Consider the following 23,358-nt stretch of genomic DNA (forward strand, 5'->3'; position numbering starts at 1 on the left):
TTATAGTCAGCATGGACTGGTTTGCAGCAAAGGTCTGTTTACCATGCTGTTTAACTCGATAACAGGTTTATAGTTCCATGAAAATGGAGTCAGAGGTAGATAGGATACTGAAGGTGGTGTTTGGTATGCTTGTCTTATTGGTCAGTGCATTCAATTCTTGTCTCCCTGCTATAGGACAGGAAAGTTGTAGTAAAACTTGAAAGTGTTCAGAATAGATTTACAAGGATGTTGCCATGGTTAGAGGATTTGACCTACAGGGAGAGGCTGAATATGCTGTTGCAGTTTTCCCTGGAGTGGAGGCTGATGGGTGACCTCATAGAGGTTTTTAAAATCATGAGGGGCATGGTAGGGAAAATTGGAAAGTCATTTTCCCCAGCGTGGGGGTACAAAAGGTTTAGAGTGAAGGGAAAGATTTAAAAGGGACCTGAAGGTCACGCAGTGGGTGGTGTGTGTATGGAGTGAGCTGCCAGCGAAAGTGATGGAGGCAGACACAATTACAACATTTAAAAGGAATCTGGATGGGTATATGAATAGGAAGGGGTTGGAGCGATATGGGCCAAATGCTGGCAAATGGAACTAGAGTTGCATCGGATATCTTGTCAGCACGGGCGTGTTGGATCGAAAAGATGTTTTTTTTCCGTGCTGTACATCTATGTCTATTTGATAACAGATGCTTTATTTCAGTTGACGTGAGTATTGTTACAAATCAGAGCAAGGTACTAATATTTAAATATAAGGGAGACAGAATTCCTCAAGAAGGGCACTATAAGAATCCTGGAGTCCCCTATTTCTGGTTTACTTTCTAATGAACAAACATTAACTACAAGCACCAACTGTACATTTTTTTTTTCCTCACTTTTCTTGTTTTATTCCCTGCTATGATGACATTCTATGTCTGGATGTTTTGACAGGCTGGAAGATTGTGGGTTGGGCCTTGAATCAGAAGGTGTAAAAGGGGGTCAAAGATTCAGCAGAGCTGAGAACTGACACCATCTCACTTTGTGGGAATAGGCAGATCAACAGAGGACAGAGAAAACAGCACCTGAAATCTGAGCCAATAGCAGACCACTATGTTATCAGTGCTTTGATTATTAGTGCCAATCCTGAGCTTCTCATTCAACCTGAATGCCATATACCCATTCGATATTCAGAATTCAATCCGTGTCATCCTGAAGCCATGTCTCTGTAAGGAGTCTCAGATCAAAACTATTCTCTTTAATGGGTGCAGTCAATTCACTCACTTGTGTGACAATACAGCTTTTAATTTCAATTTTCGTAACCTTTTGAATCCAGCTTTGATTCCTGGTACATTTATTCTCCTTGTCCCTGTCTATCTTTCTCTGACGTTTATTTTCCACATCACTACTCGCTCACCTGCCTTGAATTGGATTGGCCATGCTAAATTGCCAATACTATCCAGGGATGTGCAGGGGTTAGCCATGGGAAATGCAGGGTTATAGTTTCATAATAATCGATGCAGGAGTAGGCCATTTGACCTGTCGAGCCTGCTCAGCCATTCATTAAGATCATGGCTGATCTATCCATAGTCTCAGCTCCTCCTACCGGCATTATCCCGACTATCCTTGATTCCTCTACCAAGCAAAAACCCATCCAACTGTGTCTTGAATATACTTAATGAAGCTGCCTATATTGCTTCCTTGAGCAGAGGATTCCATAGATTCACTGCTGCCTGGGAAAAGCAGTTCCTCCCCATCTTTATCCTAAATCTGTTCCCCCTTACCTTGAGGCCATGTGTCCTGGAACAGTCTCGCCCACCAGCAGAAACAATTGGATAGAGTAGGAAACGGTGAGCTTGGCATTTTCTTTGTAGGAGTCAGTGTAGACTTGATGTGCCAAGTGGCCTGATTCCACACTGTATGGCTTCTATAATTTACTGCAGTTGTGTTTGCTCTGGGTCATAGCACCCAGAACCTCCCACCGTCTGCAAATCAAAAGACAATCCCACCCTGCCCTCTCATTTTTGTGTTACCTAACTGCTTAATCGTTTCTAGTGAATACAGCCCACACCTCCCGCTGCTGCCAGTAAACTTTACAATGCTGATGAAACAATGCAATACCTGCAGTATTGAAAATCATAACTCTTTTAACAATACCAGTTATTGATTCACTGCTTCTTCTGCTGCATAGCATTGGAAATACAACGTCGCAGGCTGAAAGAAATTAGCATTTTAAAACAAAAACCCACCTAAAACTTCACTTACTGCCGCTAAATCTGAAAGCACTTCATCCCTATAGTGTAATGAATTCCTACTTTTCACCAAAATCCCAGATCTACTCATTCACGCAGTTGCTGTCTCAAACAAAAGATTTCATTGTAGCTTTTTCTGCTCCCAGGTCGGGCAAAACATCTTTGAAAGCTGCTCTGCAAGTCCAGTCTTCACAATGACACTTCTTTCACCGAAGACAATTAGAGTCAGACAGCACAGAAACAGATCCTTTGGTCCAACTTGTCAGTGACAAAACGATATCCTAAATTAGTCCAGTCCCATTTGCCAGCATTTGGCCCTCTAAACCCTTTCTGTTTACGTCCCCAGATGTCTTTTAAAATGTTATGATTGTACCAGCCTCCACCACTTCCTCTGGCAGCTGATTCCATACATGCACCATCCTCTGCATAAAAGAGTTGCCCCTCAGGTTCCTTTTAAATCGTTCCCCTCTCACCTCAAACCTGTGCCCTCTAGTTTTGAACTCTCCTACCCTGGGGAAAAGATCTTGGCTACTTATCCCATCCCTGCCCCTTATGAACTTCAGTAAGCTCCCTACCCCTCAGCCTCTAATACTCCAGGGAGAGCAGTCTCAGCTTATTCAGCCTCTCCCTACAGCTTAAAGCTTCCAATGCTGGCAACAGCCTTGTACATCTTTCTTAATCCTTTCAATGTTTCGCAACATCCTTCCTGCTTCAGAAAGACCAGAACTGAAAGCAGTATTCCAAAAGTGGCCTAATCAATGCCCTGTACAGTCGTAACATGACCTCCCAACCACTGTACTGAATGCACTAACCAATAAAGGCAAGCATACCAAACACCTTCTTCACTATCCTGTTTAACAGTGCTTCCACTTTCAAGGAACTATGAATATGCATTGCAAGGTCTCTTTGTTCTGCAACATTCCCCATTAACTGGAAAGCCCTGCCTTACCAAAACACAAAACCTCATATTTATCTAAACTAAACTCATCTGCCATTCCTCAGCCATCTGATCAATTCTAATATATAATCAAACGTTCTTTCCTCTACCATTGCCTAAATGCTGAAAATCTCCATCCCACACACACTGCCTCCATTCTCAACTTGCTCACCTAATCCCTGCTATATCTCATCCTGAAGGCTCTGGTTCATGCTCATTAACAGGTCCACTCTCAGGAGGGAGCTAATTGAAACTGACTGAATACTGAATGGCCTCAACAGAATGGACATTGGGAAAATGTTTCCATTGGTAGGAGACACTAGGACCCAAGAGCACAGTCTTAGAGTAAAGTGAAGACCTTTCAGAACAGAGACAAGGGGTATCTTCTTCAGCCAGACAGTGGTGAATCTATGGAATTCATTGCCACAAAAGGCTTTGGAGGCCAGTCACTGAGTATATTTAAGACTGAGACAGGTTCTTGAGTGTCAAGGGGATCGAGGGTTATAGGGAGAAATCGAGAGAATGGAGTTGAGAAACTCATCAGCTATGATTGAATGGTGGAGCAGACGTAATGGGCAGAATGGCCTAATTTATGCTCCTATGTCTTATGGTCTCTTGCTGTCCTGGTCATAGTATTAGAAATTGGAAATGGGAATGAGCCATTTGGTCTTTCAAGCCTTCACCAGCATTGAACACATCATTATTGGATATGAATATACCTACATTTAGGTGAATACACTGGGACTCTTTTCACTGGAGAATAGGAGGTTGAGCAGTGACCTTACAGAAGTCTATAAAATTATGAGGATTATAGGTGAGTTGAACAGTGGGTGTCCTTTCCCTAAGGTGGGGGTTTCAAGATTAAGCAGCAAATTTTGAAGGTGAGAGGAGAAAGATTTTAAGCACCAGTTTTTTTCTTTTTACACAGAAAGTGGTTGGTGTGTGCAATGAATGTCCAGAGGAAGTGGTGGATGCAGATACAGTTACAACATTTAAAAGACATTGGATAAGTACTCAGAGGGATATGAGTCAAACACTGGTAAGTCGGACTAGATTAGCCTGAGAACATAGTCAGCATGGACAAGTTGCAACAAATTGTCTGTTTCTGTGATGTATGACTGTGTAACTGTTCTGTACGGGTCTTAAAATCATTGTCTTGCCTTCCCCTCGAACCATCCACTTCGTTATTGTTCGAAAATCTGATTAACTCAGCCTTGAATACATTCAATAACCCCATAACTGCAGGAAGACATCTCCACTTCTGAACTCAATTCCTCTTGCCTCGCTCATTGCTTGCTCCACCTGTCTGACAACTGACTGACTGGAGTAGCAGGATGCTGAGGCACATTTGTACACCCACACATCATTCCTGATGAAATGCTCATGCCCGAAACGTTGACTCGCCTGCTCCTCAGATGCTGCCTGATATGCTGCGCTTTCCAGAACCACACTTTTTGACTCTGATCTGCCGTCCTCACTTTCTCCACATCCCAATGTATCACCATTTAAACAATACACCTCCGTTCTGCCTTTTGTTTTCTACAGCAAAGGAAACAAGTTCTCACAGTGGAACTTCAATTGCCATGTGTTTGCCAATTGAGACACAGACCTGGACCAACTTTTCCAATCTGTTCCCTCCCTGGATTCACTCTCTTTCCTTTCAGTTGCTGCAAGTTAACAACCGAACCCCAGAATGAAAATAAATAAATTGAAAATAGACTGCTGTACTCACAGATGTTTAGACAGAGGAAGGAAGCTGCAATCTGCTGAAACTCAATCTTCATTCAGAGACAGGAGCAGCAACTTTCCAAGCTTATGGCGAACTTCCACATTCATGTACTATGGGGTGTCTCTGATTGTCAGGACCAGATTCCTTCCGGTCGTCCAAATCTTCCCATTGGTCCAGAGAGAGAAGGTCTCGGGACATTTCAGCTGAGAGTGAGTGTGCGTACTATTTTGTTGACACCGGTGAACTTGCGCAGTGCTTCCTGACACCGAGAAGCATGCGCAATATGTGATGTGACGAAAAGAGAAAATGCTGGAAAGTCTCAGCAGGTCCGGCAGCATCTGTAAGGAGAGAAAAGAGCTGACGTTTCGAGTCTAACTGACCCTTTGTCAAAGCTAAAGAAAGGGTGATGTGACGATGCTAGTGTTCCTGACAGATTTAAGTGTCCAAATGCCAATAGCAGAAAAAGAATGGTTGGACCCACAATTAATCTCCCCTTGTGGGTCGATATTTTACTCATTTTGCACTTTGTCTCTTGCTCAACTTTTGTAGCTCTTTTCCCCAAGTTAGAGGAAGTCTAAAACTGGAGGGGCATAGGTTGAGAAAGAAAGGGGAAAACTTTAAAAAAAACCTAAGGGGTAACTTTTTCACACAGAGGGTGGTAGGTGTTTGGAATGAGCTGCCAGAGGAAGTGGTGGAGGTTGATACAATTCCAACATTTAAAAGGCGTCAGGATGCATATCTGAATAAGAAGGACTTAGAGGGATATGGACCAAATTTAGGCAAATGGGAGTAGATTAATTTAGGATATCTGATTGGCACAGATCAAAATGTTTGCTTCCATTCTTTTCAACCCAATGACACTATTCCTACATAGTAGGAACCAATTTCACAAGACGAGGAATAGGCCATTCACCCCTTACAGCCTGTCCTTAATTGTGGCCTAACTGTGCATATTTCAATACAAGTTTCAGAAAGATGCCTACAGCTTTTTTAAAGGAATTGAACACGCTTTCAGACTTTAATGATGCTTCTGAATACATTTTAAGTATTCTCAATTTTAAATATCAGCCATTTCTCATGCACCCCAGTCTCCCAGGTAGAGTCATCACCAGTCCATTCTCTCTCTCTTCTTAGAAGGACTTGATACAGTGATCAACGAGGGCTTGAGGAATGAAAAAGGATGGTGGGGGAAAGAGAGAAAATGGACAGGGGAACAGAGGATGAGGGAAAGAGAAATACTGGGGGGACTGATGGTGGGGGAAGAGAATGGTGAAGCAGAGAGAGATAATGCAGTGTGCAGAGTGTGAGGAGAGACAGAATAGATGGGGGTGGACAGAGGGTGGGGGGAGAGACAGCACAAATCCCACCTTCTTCAGGACTGGTGTCAGAGTCCCATGAACTGGAATCCACTCCTGTCACAGCAGACTTTGGGCAATCATTTCTCAAGAGAGAATCATATAGTCCATGCAGACTATAGGGAATGGCTGTGTCTATTCACTATTTCGGCACCACTGTCTTTACAAACCCTTTTGAAAAAAATAAAACAGGGACAACATAACACTGCTACAGAGGCAGAATTGTCCCAATAGCATGCAGCCTGTGATGTTGTTGAGACAGATGTCTTGAAGTTTATTAACAACACTCAATATTGCAAGACCTCAGGCTGAGACACATGTGAGTTCTGTGCTTATTGATGCATCACATGAGTATAACATGATTTGAGGCTGACTGCGTGTCCACACATTGCACTCTGACTACTGAGGTGAAGGAAGAGCCTTTGCAGTGGAATGTCACACAGTGTGAGGTGATCCACCTGCCCGAAATGTGCATGTTCTTTCTGTGAGTCATGCAATGCTACAAGAGAGTTCATCATCCCATCTTCAAAAAGGAAGTAGCCGGATCACGAGTTTTAATCTTTCAAAATGGCCACAGCAAACTGCAGGATATTCCTCTCTTCATGGAAGCAGAGATAAAAAAGGCAGGGTTGTATAGGCTGCTTGGTTTAACATCAGTCACGGGGGAAAATGCTGCGATCAGTCGTGAAGGAAGACAAATGTGACACTAATAAAATCCAGTTCCAATCAGGCAGAGTCGACATTGCTTTGCGAAAGAGACCCACTTAATGGGAGTTTTATTTTGATAAAAAAAATAACGTGAATCATTCAATTTGATTTGTTTTGCTTTATTCTTGTTGCGTGTACCTCTGTACAGTGAAAGTGCAGGCAGGTTATGTAATACAATATGCATTAGGGTAATAGAACAGAGTGAAGAATGAATGTTAAGGCTGCAGAGAGGGTCCAGAAAGGGTGAGATCGATATTAAATTTGAAATTTGAAGTGTCCATTCTGAAGTTCAATAGCAAAACGGAAAAAGGTGTTCATGAATCTATCGGTCCATCTGTTTACGCTTCTGTATCTTCTGCCCGATGAAAGAGATGATAACCGGGGTGGGAGGGGTTTTTGATAATGTTGGCTGCTTTCCTGAGGCAGCAGGAAGTACACGTTGAGTCAATGGATGGCAGCTTGGCTTGTGTGATGGACTGGGCTGTGTTTAGAACTCTCTGTAGTTTCTTATGGTCCTCGGCACAGCAGTTGCCATACTAAGCCACGATATCTGGATAGAATTCTTTCTTCGGTGCATCTTTTAAATTCGGAAGAGTCTTTACAGATATGCTGAACCTCCTTAGCCTCCTGAGCTAGGATAAGTGAGTGATCGAAGGTCTGACATTTGGAGTACAATGTTAATAAATGTGAAGTCATCCATTTAAGTAGGAATAAGAGTAAAAAGGACAATTACTTGAACGGTAAAAAATTGTAGCATGCTAGTGTGTAGAGGGACCTGGGTATCCTTGTGCATGAATCACAGAAGGTTGGTATGCAGGTACAAAAGGTAATTAAGAAGGCAAATAGAATGTTGTCATTCGTTGCGAAAGGGATAAAGTTTAGAAGCAGGGAGGGTATGTTATAGCTGTATAGGCTGCTAGCTCGGCCACCCCTCAGTACTGAAAATGTGTTGCTCGAAAAGCGCAGCAGGTCAGGCAGCATCCAAGGAGCAGGAGAATCGACGTTTCGGGCATAAGCCCTTCTTCAGGAATGAGGAAAGTGTGCCCAGCAGGCTAAGATAAAAGGTAGGGAGGAGGGACTTGGGGGAGGGGCTGTGCAAATGCGATAGGTGGAAGGAGGTCAAGGTGAGGGTGATAGGCCGGAGTGGGGTGGGGGCGAGAGGTCAGGAAGAAGATTGCAGGTTAGGAAGGCGGTGCTGATTTCGAGGGATTTGACTGAGACAAGGTGGGGTGAGGGGAAATTAGAAAACTGGAGAAATCTGAGTTCATCCCTTGTGGTTGGAGGGTTCCTAGGCGAAAGATGAGGCGCTCTTCATCCAACCGTCGTGTTGCTATGGTCTGGCGATGGAGGAGTCCAAGGACCTGCATGTCCTTGGTGGAGTGGGAGGGGGAGTTGAAGGTGTTCTCTGAACTGTTCCGCAAGTAGGCGGCCTGTCTCCCCAATATAGAGGAGGCCACATTGGGTGCAATGGATGCAATAGATGATGTGTGTGGAGGTGCAAGTGAATTTGTGGCGGATATGGAAGTATCCTTTGGAGCCTTGGAGGGAAGTAAGGGGGGAGGTGTGGGCGCAAGTTTTGTATTTCTTGCGGTTGCAGGGGAAGGTGCCGGGAGTGGAGGATGGGTTGGTGGAGGGTGTGGACCTGACGAGGGAGTCACGGAGGGAGTGGTCTTTTCGGAACGCTAATAGGGGAGGGAAGAGAAATATATCCCTGGTGGTGGGGTCCATTTGGAGGTGGCGGAAATTACGGTGGATGATCCGCTGTACATGGAGGTTGGTGGGGTGGTAGGTGAGGACCAGTGGGGTTCTGTCCTGGTGGCGGTTGGAGGGGCGGGGCTCAAGGGCGGAGGAGCGGGAAGTGGAAGAGATGCGGTGGAGGGCATCGTCGATCACGTCTGGGGGGAATTTACGGTCCTTGAAGAAGGAGGCCATCTAGGTAGTACGGATTTGGAACTGGTCCTCCTGGGAGCAGATGCTGTGGAGACGAAGGAATTGGGAATATGGGATGGCGTTTTTACAGGGGGCAGGGTGGGAGGAGGTGTAGTCTAGGTAGCTGTGGGAGTCGGTCGGTTTATAGTAAATGTCCGTGTTGATTCGGTCGCCCGAGATAGAAATGGAAAGGTCTAGGAAGGGGAGGGAGGAGTCTGAGACGGTCCAGATAAATTTGAGGTCAGGGTGGAAGGTGTTGGTAAAGTGGATGAACTGTTCAATCTCCTCGTGGGAGCACGAGGCAGCGCTGATACAGTCATCGATGTAGCAGAGGAAAAGGTGGGGGGTGGTGCCAGTGTAGCTGCGGAAGATGGACTGTTCCACATATCCTACGAAGAGGCAGGCACAGCTGGGGCCCATGCGGGTGCCCATGGCTACTCCTTTGGTTTGGAGGAAGTGGGAGGATTGGAAAGAGAAGTTGTTCAGGGTGAGGACCAGTTCAGTCAGTCGAAGGAGGGTGTCAGTGGAAGGGTACTGGTTGGTACGGCGGGAAAGGAAGAAGCGGAGGGCTCTGATCTCCAGCATCTGCAGTCCTCACTTTCACCCGAGTACTGCGTGCAGTTTTAGTCTCCTTGCTGAAGAAAGCATGTGCTGAAACTGGAGGGTGTGCAGAGGAGGATCACTAGTTGATTCCAGGGTTGAGGTAGTTGGCTGATGAAGAAATCTGAGTAGACAGTGATTATATTCATTGGGAGTTTAGAAGTTTGAGGTAGGATCTTATAGAAACATATAAAGTTATGAAGGGAATAGATAAGACAGGCGTAGAGAGGATTTTGCCACTTGTGGGTGAAACTGGGACAAGAGTGCATAGCCTCAAAATTAGGGGTAGCAGGTTTATGACAGAAATGAGAAAGAACTTCTTTGCCCAGAGGGTTGTGAATCTGTGGAATTCCTTGCCCAGTGAAGTACTTGAGACTTCCTCAGTAACTGTTTTTAAAGCTAAGATAGATACGTTTTAAAACAATGATGGAATGAAGGGTTATGGCGAGAGGGTGCGCAAGTGGAGCTTAGGCCATGAAAGGATCAGCCACAACAATTTGAATGGTAAAATTGGCTCGAAGGGCCAGACCGCCCACAATTGCTCCTAGTTCTTATGGAATGGAGGAACCCATGGTTGCCCTTCTATTCCAGAAGTCGGATTGTCCCACATTGATAGTCATCATTTCAAATGTTCAGATCATTTAACAATATTAATGTTGAATTAACATTAACAGCATTATTGAATGAACAGGAAAGAAAGTCGTCAAAACGTTTAAAATTGTCAAGAGGTGATGAATGGGATACAATGCAAGTGCTTCCGTTTTGTTTTTCAATATCTGTTCACAGCCTTGATGAAGGAAGCATATGTAAAAGTTTTAAATTTGGTGGTGGCCCAAAACTGGGTAGGAAACTCAAGTACAAACAGGGCATAAGGAATCTGTAAAGTGTCATTGACAGGTCAAGCAGGTTGGGAACATGCTCGGTAGGAGTTTAATGAAGGAAAACCTGTCCAACTTAGTAGGATCAATGGAAAAGCAGCACGGAGAGAGGCTGCAAAATCCCAGAAGTACAGAAGGATTCAGGCAGATGATAAAGTTAGCATAAAGGCATAAAGGCAAGGGATTAAGGCAGAAAATAAAATACTGTCGTTTGTGGTAAGGGAGTGGAACATAAAGTCAGGATGTTTTCCTCCATTTGTCAGTGGTTTTGGGAAGACCACCAGACTTGGTCTCTTCACTTAAGAAAGGATGTAAGTACATTCAAAGTGGTTCAGAGCTGATTTACTCAACTTACAATTGGGGACAAGGAGATGCCGGGTTGGGCTTACATCAGTTAGAGCTTAGAAGAATCAAACGATCTGATAGAGGTGTGCAACATCCCGAGAGGTCTAAACAATGTGAATGTATAAATCCCCTTGTGCCAGACACGAGAAATGAGTGGACACAGTTAACAAATAGGTGTCCTCTCATTTAATGTAGGAGAGTTTTGCTTTTCTCTCAGGAGTTCCTGAGTCTTTGGAATTCACTTCTTCAGTGAATAGCGTGGGGTGGTGGCACTGTCGTTAGCACTGCTGTCTCACAGCATCAGTGACTTGGGTACGATTTCAGCCTTGGGCGACTGTCTATGTGGTATTTGCGCATTCTGCTTCCCTGTGTCTGTATGGGTTTTCTCCGGGGGCTCTGGCTTCCTCTCATATTCCAAAAAATATGTGGGTTACGGTGGATTGGCTGTCGGAGATGTAGGGTTACAGGGATGGGATATTGGGGTGGGGCCGTCAGTCAGTCAGTGTCAACTCGACGGGCTGAATGGCCTGCTTGCACTCTGTAGGGATTCGGGAACTGCCTGGTGTCTGTGACTGACCAGGTGACACGTGGGCACTTTCTTCTTACACTCTTTTATTCAAGCTTGCAAAACATTTCCATAAGATGGCAACAAGCTCCCCAAAATCATAAAATATATCAGTTTTATATAAAGTTGTGTAAATTGAAGAGCAGTTTGCATATACCAATCAATAGTATGCACTTGTTTTAAGGTTACCAACACTCAATTACAATTGATGAATTTGGTTATTTCATTTGTCTTATCTGGTCATATTCAACCGACCACAGCATCTAGACACTTGCCTAATTACAACATTCAATGTCTACATAGTACTTTTTTATGAACTTGAACACGGACTTGTGACCTCTTCATTGTTGTCGAAGTTCCTTATTTGTCTCACATCGTCAAGGTTTCGTTTGTCACATGTCTTCCTGGCTTTTTGCAGTTAGCTCCTTATGTTCTGACCTGGTCAACATTTTCCCTTCCAAGTCTGTACTGAGAATTGCATGAGAAACCTCAGCGTGTGGTGAGTGTGTGGAAATCACTACCACAGTGAGTGGTCGGGGTGAAAGGCATTACAACCAAGGGGAAGCAAGCCAACGTGAATAAGTGTCACTGTCACCTGATTCACAACACAGTGAAATTAAAACATGCAATATCCCTCAAAATTTTTCAACTATTCCAAACCAGACTTGATGACAAACAGATATTGCACACAAAAATTGTAATTTGAACAAAAATTAACAATAGTAAATACCGCAAATTTACTTGGGCAAGTTTAAACTAGATAACTGAATTAATAGCAACAGGTTCAGCTTTTTGATCATGGCCCCCATGGTCTCATAGACAGAGACTCAAGGGGCAAATTAAAAGAGAAAATAAAAACAGAATTACCCATTCAATGAAACAGTTTCCAACAATGGATTGCCAACCCTTTTGGCAATTCTTGGATGATGAGTTTTTACAGGCACATAACTCTATATCAAACTCCGAAGTCATTGCTGAATGTGAATGGATGCCTCGAAGTATTCACCTATTTCTTACAACCTGGGACTCATTCCCAGAAAGAGACAATAATTCTTTAACGGATAGAAAAATACTCGAGTCAAACAGCGGTTGCCAGAGCTTCCAAAATCAGCAGCCGGTCAGCAGCAATTTTCCTCTCTTTGTTTAAAAAGAGAATTAACAGTCTCTGTGACTAGCTGTTTAAAAACAGTCCTCTCTCGACTGACCAAGTCAACAAAGTGGAGGTGGGGACTGCAGATGCTGGAGATTAGAGTGCTGCTGGAAAAGCACAGCAGGTCAGGCAGAATCTGAAAATCAACGTATCGGGCAAAAGCCCAAAAAACAACTAGCTGCCAGCCCTGGATAAGTCACATTGAGTACATTGAAGGTGGAGGCGGATAGATTAGATTAGATTACTTACAGTGAGGAAACAGGCCCTTCGGCCCAACAAGTCCACACCGACCCGCCGAAGCGCAACCCACCCAAACCCATTCCCCTACATTTACCCCTTCACCTAACACTACGGGCAATTTAGCAAGGCCAAGTCACCTAACCTGCACATTTTTGGACTGTGGGAGGAAACCAGAGCAAACCTACGCAGACACGGGGAGAATGTGCAAACTCCATACAGTCAGTCGCCCTAAGGCAGGAATTGAACCCTTTTGGCAATAGTAAATACTGCAAATTTACTAGGGAAAGGTTAAACTCGATAACTGAACTAACTAGAGCACCCTCACTGGCGCGGTGAGGCAGCAGTGCTAACCACTGTGCCACCGTGCCGCCCACGTTCTTGATTCTGGATCCAAGGTTACAAGGAGAAAGCAGGATGCTGGGGTTGAGAAATTATCAGCTATGATTGAATGGTGGTAGGGTCATAGAGTCAGGGAGATGTTTAGCACGGTAACAGACCTTTTGGTCCAACTCACCCCTCCCGAACCGATATCCTAACCTCATCTAGTTCCATTTGTCAGCAGTTGGACCATATCCCTCCCATCTCTTCCTACTCATATGCCTTTTAAACGTTGTAATTATACCAGCATCCACCACTTCCTCTGGCAGTTCATTCCATACATACACCACTCTTTGCTTGAAAATGTTGTGCCTTAAATCTCTTTTAAATCTCATCCCTCTCACCAGAAGTCTATTCTCTCTAGTTCTGGATGTCTCCTACCCTTGTCTATTTGCCCTACCCATGCCCCTCATGATTTCATAAACCTCCATAATGTCAACTCTCAGCTTCTGACACTCCAGTGAAAAAAGCCCCAACCTATTCAACCTCTCCCTCTAGCTCAAACCCTCCTGTCCCCGGCAACATCGTGGTAAATCTTTGCTGATAGAAAAGTCAACGTTTCTGGTAGAACCCTCCTTCAGTCCTGAAAAATGGTTCATACTGGAAACTCTGACTTCTCCACCTGCTTGTGCTGCCTGGCTTGCTGTGTTCTCCCAGCCTCCCACCTGCCTATTTTGGATTCCAACATCTGCAGTTTTCTTTTCGTCTCCAATGAATGACAGAGCAGATTCGATGGGCCTAATGTCCTAACTTCTGCTCTGATGGTCTTGTGGTCTCAAGTTTCTGCAGATAGTTTCAGCGGGGACATGCAGTCCTGGGGTCAACGAGCAGCAGCGCCAACTGAAAGCAAAATACATAGAATCATAGAATTCTGACAGTGTGGAAACAGGCCCTTTGGCCCAACATGTCTACACTGACTGTCCGAACATTAACCCACCCAGACCCATTCTCCTACCCTATTACCCGACATTTGCCCCTGAATGATGCACCACACCTGCGCATCCCTGAATACTGTGGGCAATTTGACTTGGCCAGTTCACCCTAACCTATGCCTCTGTGGTCTATGGGAGGAAAACAGTGCACCCAAAAGAAAGCCACGCAGACACTGAGGGAGAACATGCAAACTCCACATAGACATTCAGCCTGAGGGTGGAATCGAACTGCGTCCCTGACACTGTGAGACAGCAGTGCCAACCATTGAGTCACTCTGCCACCCTGAGCACCATGGGGTCTTACAGAAAACAAAACAAAATGCCCACCAACTCTCACACTGCACCCACTGTCAGAATGGGCAGAAATTTCAATCCTTGGAGAGACCCACAGCAGCGACACCGGTGGAATCTGATTGTTGGGAGCCCTAGTGCCCCTCTTGGTGCCTCTGGAAGTTAACATATGCCAATACTCGAGGCAGGCGAACAGCCTCTCGCCAACATGGACCCGCCAATGGATCAGCAGGTGGTAGGAGTGGGTCAACTCTTTCCATACTCGGGACAGCTGAAGGACCTCTCCCCAATGTGGAGTCACCGGTGGATCAGCAAGTGGGAAGAGAGAGTGAAGCTTCTCCAGCACTTGGGGCACAAGAACAGGCTCTCCCCCTTGTGGACACAGCAGGGCATCTGGAGGTGGAAGGCCTGAGTGAAGCCCTTGCTGCATCTCGAGCATGAGAAATGTCATTTCCCGGTGTGGACCCGCTGGTGGGCCACAAGGTGGGCAGAGTAGTTCAGGCTATTGCCACACATCGAGTGGGTGAACGGCCGCTCACCAGTGTGGAACAGCCAGTGATCTAGCAGGTGGGAGCAGTGGGTAAAGTCCTTTCTGCACATGGAGCAGGTGTATCGCCAGTCCCAGTGTGGAACTGCTGGTGGTAAAGCAAGTAGGAGGCTTGGGTAAAGCCCTTCCTGCACATGGAGCAGGTGGGCCACCAGTCCCAGTGTGGGCCTGCTGGTGGGACAGCAAGTAGGAGGCTTGAGTAAAGCCCTTCCTGCACACGGGGCATGTAGACCGCCAGTACCTGCTGTGGACCTGCCAGTGGTAAACCAGGTGGGAGGCTTGGGGAAAGCTCTTCCCACACTCGGTGCAGGAGAACGGTCTCTCCCTCGTGTGATTGCAACCATAAGTCTCCAAGGCAGACGGGGCATGCAAGTTGCCACACTTCCAAGGTTTGTCCACGGGGTGACATTCCTCGGGTTTCTCCATGGTAGTAGCATCAGCTGCACACTGACTTGTGTACAGGCCCCGCACGTCGTGAATTCCTGTTTCAAGGCCATATAACTGTTTCAGGCTCCACACTCAGTGCGCTGCAACATTCGGCTCCCTCATCCAGTCCTACTGATGCTGAAAACATATTGAAACAGGAACCAAAATACTTTACTCCGTCTCACAGAATCAGAACAGAAAGTCGTTGCGGTCCCGATGGATTGCCATCCAATGACTGTTAGACATTACCGTGAAAGTGGGGACTGCAAAGCAGCGATGCACGCATCTCACAAATTAACAGATTTTTCAAAGCATCTGTTGGAGACAAAAGCAGTGCACTCCAGATCAACATGCAGTCTCTCCCCCGATAATTAAATCCAATTTCTCACCACACTGCCGCAATCCAAGACAAGGTCACAATCCCCATCTCATCTGTCTCTTTCAGAGAGAAACACATACGGATATGTTCCTTTGGTCTCACGCCAGATTTTCAATGCAAAGTACAATCTTGTCTTTAAGTAGAAAACATGACAACCTTGCAGGATATATTGAGAAGTGTCAAAGGCGGTTTCTGTTACTCATTCGGATGACCCATTTGGAAAAAACGTGGACAAGGTAATTGCGCGTCATCTAACTTCGTTGGCGTGGGCCGGAAAAGGATGGAGACTGCATTCGCAGGAATGCCGTCATGGAAGGGACTAATTGTTTCTGAACAGTCAACAAAGTTAATAGCCTTAGCAGGTATTAGCCGGATGTTTTACATTTATTGTTTCTAATCCACAACTAATTAAGTATTCAAACGGCTGTTAAATAATTAATGTCGCTATATCTGAATTAGTTTGTTTCTGATAAAATAAAACACAAAACACGATTTTTGTCACGATGGGTATTTTCTTATCAACTTTCCCTCTAATTGTTTTCCTCACTTTTTCCTCCTATGTCGGTGTCGCTGTTAAAGTTAGGATTATTTTCCATATCTAATTGCCCATCGACTCAATGCTTTCCTAAGCCTTTTCATATGAATGATTACCTTCAATTAAGTTGACGTTGGTCAGCAATCATTTGCACACAGAAGATGTAAGCATGGCAGGTTGCCTTGATGATAGAGCATTCATGAGCCAGAATTGTGCATGGCAGGTTGCCTTGATGATAGAGCATTCATGGGCCAGAATTGTGCTTCACAGTAATTGGCGATAGCTTTTTGTTCGTATTTCAGAGAGGAACAACTAATTTTATTACTTGAGTGTAAACCCCCATGGCTACTATGTAACGTTTTGAACGTTTGTCTTTACAATTGTAGCGGGGAAATCTTTATAACGAGCCAGAGTATGATGATAACATGCCACCTCATCATGTCAAATAAAATGACAACTGGTCCCTATTTGTTTATCATGCGGACTCCACGCCTGTATGTTATTCTAATGCGCACACTTTTTCCTCTTTCTTGATGCGTCATGTCCTCGAGCCAGTGAACTTTTATTTCCCCTGGAAACTGTGTGATAATATCCAATCATGTGTACCGCCCTATCCGACCAGGGGCATACATAACCTTTTGTTTTGTCACATAGACAATTTTTTTAATTGGAACAGGCATCAGCCATAATCCATTATTTTATATGTTTGTACCATTCTTCGTATGCTTCATTTTATGAAATGTTTCGAATGTGGTCTTTTTCTGGGAAGCTGTTTTTGTTTTCAAAACTAAAGTTGCTCGGCTTTGATGACTAGTTGCAGAAATTACTCTTTTATCGGGCATGTTCAATGCTGTATGTTCTCAGTGCGACCATGCTGCTGTGTTAACAATCTTACGTTGTCCTTTTGTTTAGAGGGATCGTAAACGCATAGATTCTGAAATGTCTGGGATTGTCTACTTGAAGAAGCCTTTCAGTTTTAAGTTCTCCTAGCTCAGCTTTTCCCTGGTTTGGATTGATTTAATTTTTCTTTAGCAATCTGACTGTTCAGAACTATTGGTCACTTGTTAGCTTTGAATCCAAAAGAAACTGTTACATGGAAGGTGTTCCATGCTGAATCGCTTTGACATCTCACTCTCCTGAAATACCCTATGTTTGGTTTAACCTTTCTTGCTGAGGGGTGCTAATGGGGATTGTTGCAGGAATTCGGAACAACATCAATAAATTGGGATAGTCTGTTGAGTTTTTAAATAGTTGAGTTAGTCTATGTCCTGTTCTCTTGTGTCTGTGTTTCTTTCGATAAATGTGCAAATACATTCTGATTCATTTGAAACTAAATGGTTTGGCCAGCTGCATCACTCCAGGAACACCCACACTACACCTGCTTAAAACAACGAGCAAAGTTAGAGCCTAAGCTACTTTCTTGAAATGTTTTGACGTGTTCTGGCCTGATCCATAACATGAGTGAGTGATATGGCTCATGCCTTTTTCTGAACAGACTTCTATTTCAACTGAGTATTTCTGTAACAACAATTTACAACAGTACCTTGTGACGTCTCGATCAGTAATTAAACTGAGAACCTACAATTTCATGAAACAATGGGGAAGAAAAAAACAAACAATAACTGAACCAAGAAAACAACCGGTTTAATAATCTGAATTGGCTCTTACTGTCAGTGCCAAAAAGTACTGATGGTAGCAGGTGGATTCTGGATTATCTTGTTGTCTCCCAATAGGTGCTTCCTTGAAAGCAATTCAACTCAACGCCCAATATTCTTTTCTGCAAATTCAACAAATTGCTTTGTCTGAAGTACACGAAATTAACGCAGTGCTAGTATTTGCTTTCCAACTTTTTTTTAAAAGAAAAGTGTCGTTATTCGATTAGCATTTGTGGAATGAATGATTTGAATATTGGTGGAGATTGTGGCAGAGAATGATGTAACACTCGCTGATAAACTGGTGTTACACTATTATTTTATAGGCAATGATAATCAAGGAAGAAAGAATGAGAAGTTGCCGCGAGGGCATTGCACCTTTCACAGCTATCGGTGCTACATAGATCTTTGCTGTCAATGAGACAGTTTTGAAATTATATCATTGTTATAGTGCTGGAAACCGTGAGAAACAGTTTGCAAACAAAGAAGACAAAATCCATGTTGTTGATTGGATATTCTGATTTTACGCTGTTTATTGTACCAGACGGACTTTTCCTTGGAGGTGAACAGGAAGTATAGGTCATGAATTAACATTTCATCTAGATGGTCGACAAAGCAGTGGGAGTTACGGATGCAAACCTCGATTACATCTTCTTGCATGTAAAAATCAGTGATCAGAACAACAACAAAAAAATCTTTCCTGGAAATACATGAGTGAATCAGATTTATTTAAAAGAAAATCAACGTTCTGCTGGCTTTCGACTTTGGATTTTTATTGAATTCAAATTTCCCTACTTCTCATGATAGCGTTTAGACACAAACCAGTACAGCATCATCAAGTCAAGGTTTTGGATGACTTGCTCAGTGACATCGCAACTTCTCGGCAGTTGTGTAGTTCCTCTTTTGTGTATCTTCATCGAAATTTCCCGTCACTTAGCGGGAATGGAGCTCTGTTCAAGGACATCCCTGAATGAGTGCGCACGCAGCGTTTCGGATGTCAGCAAAGACCGTCTTTCGTTGAAACTTTATTGCTGGAACAGCACAGCAGGTCAGGCAGCATCCAGGGAACAGGAGATTCGACGTTTCGGGCACAGGCCCTTCTTCAGGAAAGACCGTCTTTCATTGAGCAACCAGATATCTCTGGTCAGTTACACATTATGCTCAAACCACTTAACTCAGCAGGAAGGTCCTTATGTTAATAAGTTTGTATTGAACAAATGCTAGTTGAACCAATCATTTTTTGTTCTTATATTATAAATATTAACGAAACGTATCTGATGCCATGGGATGGACTATCAGCCTCTGTCGTAAATGCACGCGCGACTTTTTAAAAGCCAAATGTTTTTTTTTTCAAAACAATAATCATGAAATTGTCAGCAACTTCATAAATATGTTTGATTCAATTAGAATCATTCATGTTGAAAAAAAATCTCCCTTGTGTTTGGCATTCAGTATATATGTTGCAATATTTCCATGAACTGCAGAGCTCACATTTCTGAAGAAATACTCGGAATACCTCGTGTCTGCTATTTACTATCCTATGGTTGCAGTGATTGGACTTCCAGGTAAATCAAAGCAGTTGGTCACTGTTTGAGGTAATCACAGTTTTACTGACTCACTGCCGCATATGTTTGTTTCATTTTAAAGCGACAGCTTATCTTTTAAAAGAAAAACAGTCACGTACTCGTCTTTGAGTTGACGTACTTCCTACTTTTACTGTATCAGTTTTTACTGCTTTTTCTTCTTAGTGTCACATGTTCTCCCTTTACCAGCATGACGCCAACTCTTCTGTACATGGTTTCTTCACATAACTAAGTTGTTCACGTTAATGGTACTATCTGCTCTTGTCTAATCGCATTGAATTCCACAAATTGCACATTTGCCCATGAATTGCCAGCATTTTTTTTATTGTTTTATTGTTTATTGCCCATTTAGAATGAGGAATTTGTCACTCGGTATCAACGTGACAGTGAAGATCCACTGTTACTTATGTGACAATAGCTGTTTGAAAGTACCCCCCTATTTGAAATTATTGAATTCATATGTTACTCTATGAATTTTAATGTATAATCCTTTTAAAGCGACATTATCATGCTTAGCGGCAGTGTTTCTGCTGCTAGTCAGTAAATGAGAAAATTACCTTCTACAATTCACACCTCAAATTCTGCCACCTCCTGCGGTTCAACTCTGCATCAAGTAGAGTACGTGACTTCCCAACTATGCTCCAGGAATAATCATGGAGGCTTAACAATGGTGACAGTTACATTTCACATAAATGTAGTGGGAGAGGGAGATAGAGTAAGGGGACAGGGGGAGCAAGGGAGTGAAATAAAATGGGGACCAGGTTAACAGGGGAGGGGGATATGGTGATGGCAGGGCAAACAGGGGAGGGTGCTATAGAGTGGGGTGAACAGGAAACAGGGAAGAGGGACAATCTATCCCCCCCTCATTCCATCTCTCTCCACCCCATGTCCCCTCGATCTCCCGCAACTCTATTCCCCTCCCACATTTCTCCTCATTAACCAACCTCTGAACCTTGCTCCCCCCCCTACTCTATTGCCCTCTCCAATTTCCTCTCCTCCCATCTCTATCATTTTCCCATTACTGTTGAGCCCCGCTCTACCCGCTCCCGTTTCCCCTACACCCCACTCTATCGTCTATTTGTGGGCAGCACGGTGGATCAATGGTTAGCACTGCTGCCGTACAGCGTCAGGGACCCGGATTCGAACCTGTTGAATGTGGGACGGGAGGGGAGCAGGATGAAAGGGACTACTCCTGCTCCTACTTGTGATGTGTCTGTAATTTCTTGCGGCCAGGTGAGGTAACTTTACACAGAAACAACATTCCTGTTCCCCATTACTTTGGCGTTGTGGCTGTGATGGAGAGAATATGGGAATTCCGTTGTGTAGTCTCATACCCCACAGACTGGTTAGCGTGCACATACCCACAACACCCACCAGGTTAACCCGTGACTGGGAAGCAATTTGGTGACATTACCCACCGTCATTTCCACACCAAGCTGCCTCACATCACACGGTGCCTTTAGAGTTCAGCTTAACCCGGCTGTCGCTCACATATTTCACAGCACGCCGGTTACTGTAAGGGGAGGAGCTCACCCAGATGAATCAAAGCAGAGATCGATCAGTCAAGATTGAACTGTCACTCAAAACTGTCAGGCACAGAGGCATTGGGCTGAAGGGCCTCGTTCCATGTTTTCCCTTCTCCACCACTCCAAAGGCCAAATCCTTTGCAACCACGAGAATGTGGTCATCAACTCAATTCATGTTTAAAAAAATCACAATTTTTTACATTCGCTCATGTGATGTGGGCTCACTGACTGGGTTAGCGTTTATTGCCCCAATTCCTAATTGCCCCAGAGGACAGTTAAGAGTCAATGGCAGAGAGTCCACAGCACAGAATAAAAATCCATCAGCACATTGCGTCTGCGCTGGTCAAAAGTAACCACCTCACTATTGTCTAATCCCATTTCCCCAGCACTTGGCACATAGCCTTGTCATCACAAGTGCACACCTACAACCTTCTTCAGGTTTGTGAGGGTTTCAGCAAGGTGGGAGGGGAGAGATACAAAAGAGTCCGGTGGTGCAAATTTTCACACAAAGGGTGTTGAATGTCTGGAACCGGCTGCCCGAGGTAGTGAAGGAAGACTGTACAGTTTTGTAATTTCAGAAACGTTTAAGCAGGTACATGGATAGGATTGGTATGGAAGGATACGGATCAAACACAAACACATGGGACTAGTTTTAATTGTGAAAACCGGGCACCACTGATATGTTGGCCCAGATGGACTGTTTCCATACTGTAGAAATGTTTGACACTGTCTCTACTCTCGCGCATTCTCTCTCTCACACACACACACAATCTCGCTCTCACACTGTTTCAAACACACACACTGTCTCTTTCACATACTCACACTCACATAAACACACACCGTCTCACACACGTTCTCTCTTTCACACATAAACTGTCTCTCAAACACACACACACTTTTTCGTCTCTCCCACACTTTTCCTCTCACTCTCACACGTGTACACACACACACTTACTCTCATCAACTGTCTCCCTCTTTCTGTCTCTCACACACTTTCACACAGACACACACTGTGTCTCACAAGCACTCTCTCACACACACACTCTTTCACATAGACTCTCTCGCACACATTCTCATTCTGTCTCACACACACTCACTCACACACACTGTCTCACACACTCTCTCACACACACTGTCACACACACTGTCTCACACACTCTCTCACATCCACACAAACACAGCCACTCTCACACACACTGTCTCACACACACTCTGTCTCACACTCACACTGTCTCTCACCCACACTCTCTCACACACACATATTGTCACCCACTATCTCTCCCTATCACACAAACAGTCTCTCTCTCGCTCTGTCACGCACACTCTCTCACCCATATACACACACACTGTCACACACACACAGACTCTTTCTCACCCACACAAACGCTCTCTCTCTCTCCCACACACACTCTTTTCTCCCACCACAGTCTCCCTCTCACCCTCACACGCACACACTTTCATCAACTCTCTCTTTCTGTCTCACATACACTCTCACACAGAGACTCTGTCTCACACACTCCCTCAACAACAAACTCTCTCTCTCTCTCACACACACACACACACATACACACACACTCACACACACCCTCTCTCAGAAGTCTGTGATCTATCTCCCACCACTCTTTCTCGCACACCCTCTCTCTCACACGTCCTATTCATTCACAAAGGCATTTCAAATCTTTTATCAGAAACAAGCCAGCTGGAGATACAACCACTGGAAATGAGGGTGAAAATTGACTTGCTGTGCAGTCAACTGTTAAACTGCCCAAGTACAGAAAACAGAGGGCTAAAGTAACAGCCAAATGGATAAGTTGCAAAGAGTGTGATGAACAGATTAGCAAAACTTTTAACAAGTCAACAGAAAAGGGAAGAGCAAATGTTTTGTTTGTTTTGAACATAAATAGAAAAGGAGAATTGAATCGAGGCAGGGACAGATTAGGGATAGAAAGAGGGGACAGCTAATGCAGATTTGTGGTGAATGCTGATTTACAGAGGGGAGGGAATAGATTATCTTGTTCCTCAGGGAGAAGATATCGCTCACTGCGTAGAATTAACATAAGATCTGCCCACTGGAGATCCCAAATCATACCGTGACACTCTGCAATGCTGTCTGATGTTGTGGTACATGAGGAACGCCTTCAAAAACACCAACTGCACTTCGAGGTCCTCAAGCAGTTGAGGAAACTAGTTCTTACGATGCAGGTGTAGGTTGGATTACAGAGGCGGAAGCAACTTCACAGTGGCACAGAGGCTAGCATTGCTGCCTCACAGCACCAGGGACCCAGGTTCAATTCCTGCCTCGGGTAATTGTCTGTGTGGAGTTTGTACATTCGCCCCGTGTCTGCGTGGGTTTCCTCCCACATTGCAAAGATGTGCAGGTTAGGTGAATTGGCCATGCTAAATTGCCCGTGGTGTTAGGTGAAGGGGTAAATGCAGGGGAATGGGTCTGGGTGGTTAGCTCTTT

At 44.4% G+C, this 23,358-nt stretch overlaps 1 long non-coding RNA gene across 1 annotated transcript in view; it reads left to right on the forward strand.

Annotated features, from left to right (window-relative positions):
* LOC148135515 (uncharacterized) overlaps positions 1-19,197 on the forward strand; it is a 34,390-nt gene extending 15,193 nt beyond the window's left edge. The window contains exons 2-3 of the long non-coding RNA XR_015755298.1: positions 4,075-4,185; positions 18,112-19,197. This is a non-coding gene — a long non-coding RNA (uncharacterized LOC148135515). The remainder of the gene's footprint in view (positions 1-4,074; positions 4,186-18,111) is intronic.
* Positions 19,198-23,358: the final 4,161 nt, after the last annotated feature.

Source organism: Chiloscyllium plagiosum, unplaced genomic scaffold (genome assembly GCF_037043375.1).
Source record: "Chiloscyllium plagiosum isolate Xiang-an unplaced genomic scaffold, Cpla_swu_hap1 HiC_scaffold_49, whole genome shotgun sequence".
Classification (NCBI taxonomy): Eukaryota; Metazoa; Chordata; class Chondrichthyes; order Orectolobiformes; family Hemiscylliidae; genus Chiloscyllium; species Chiloscyllium plagiosum.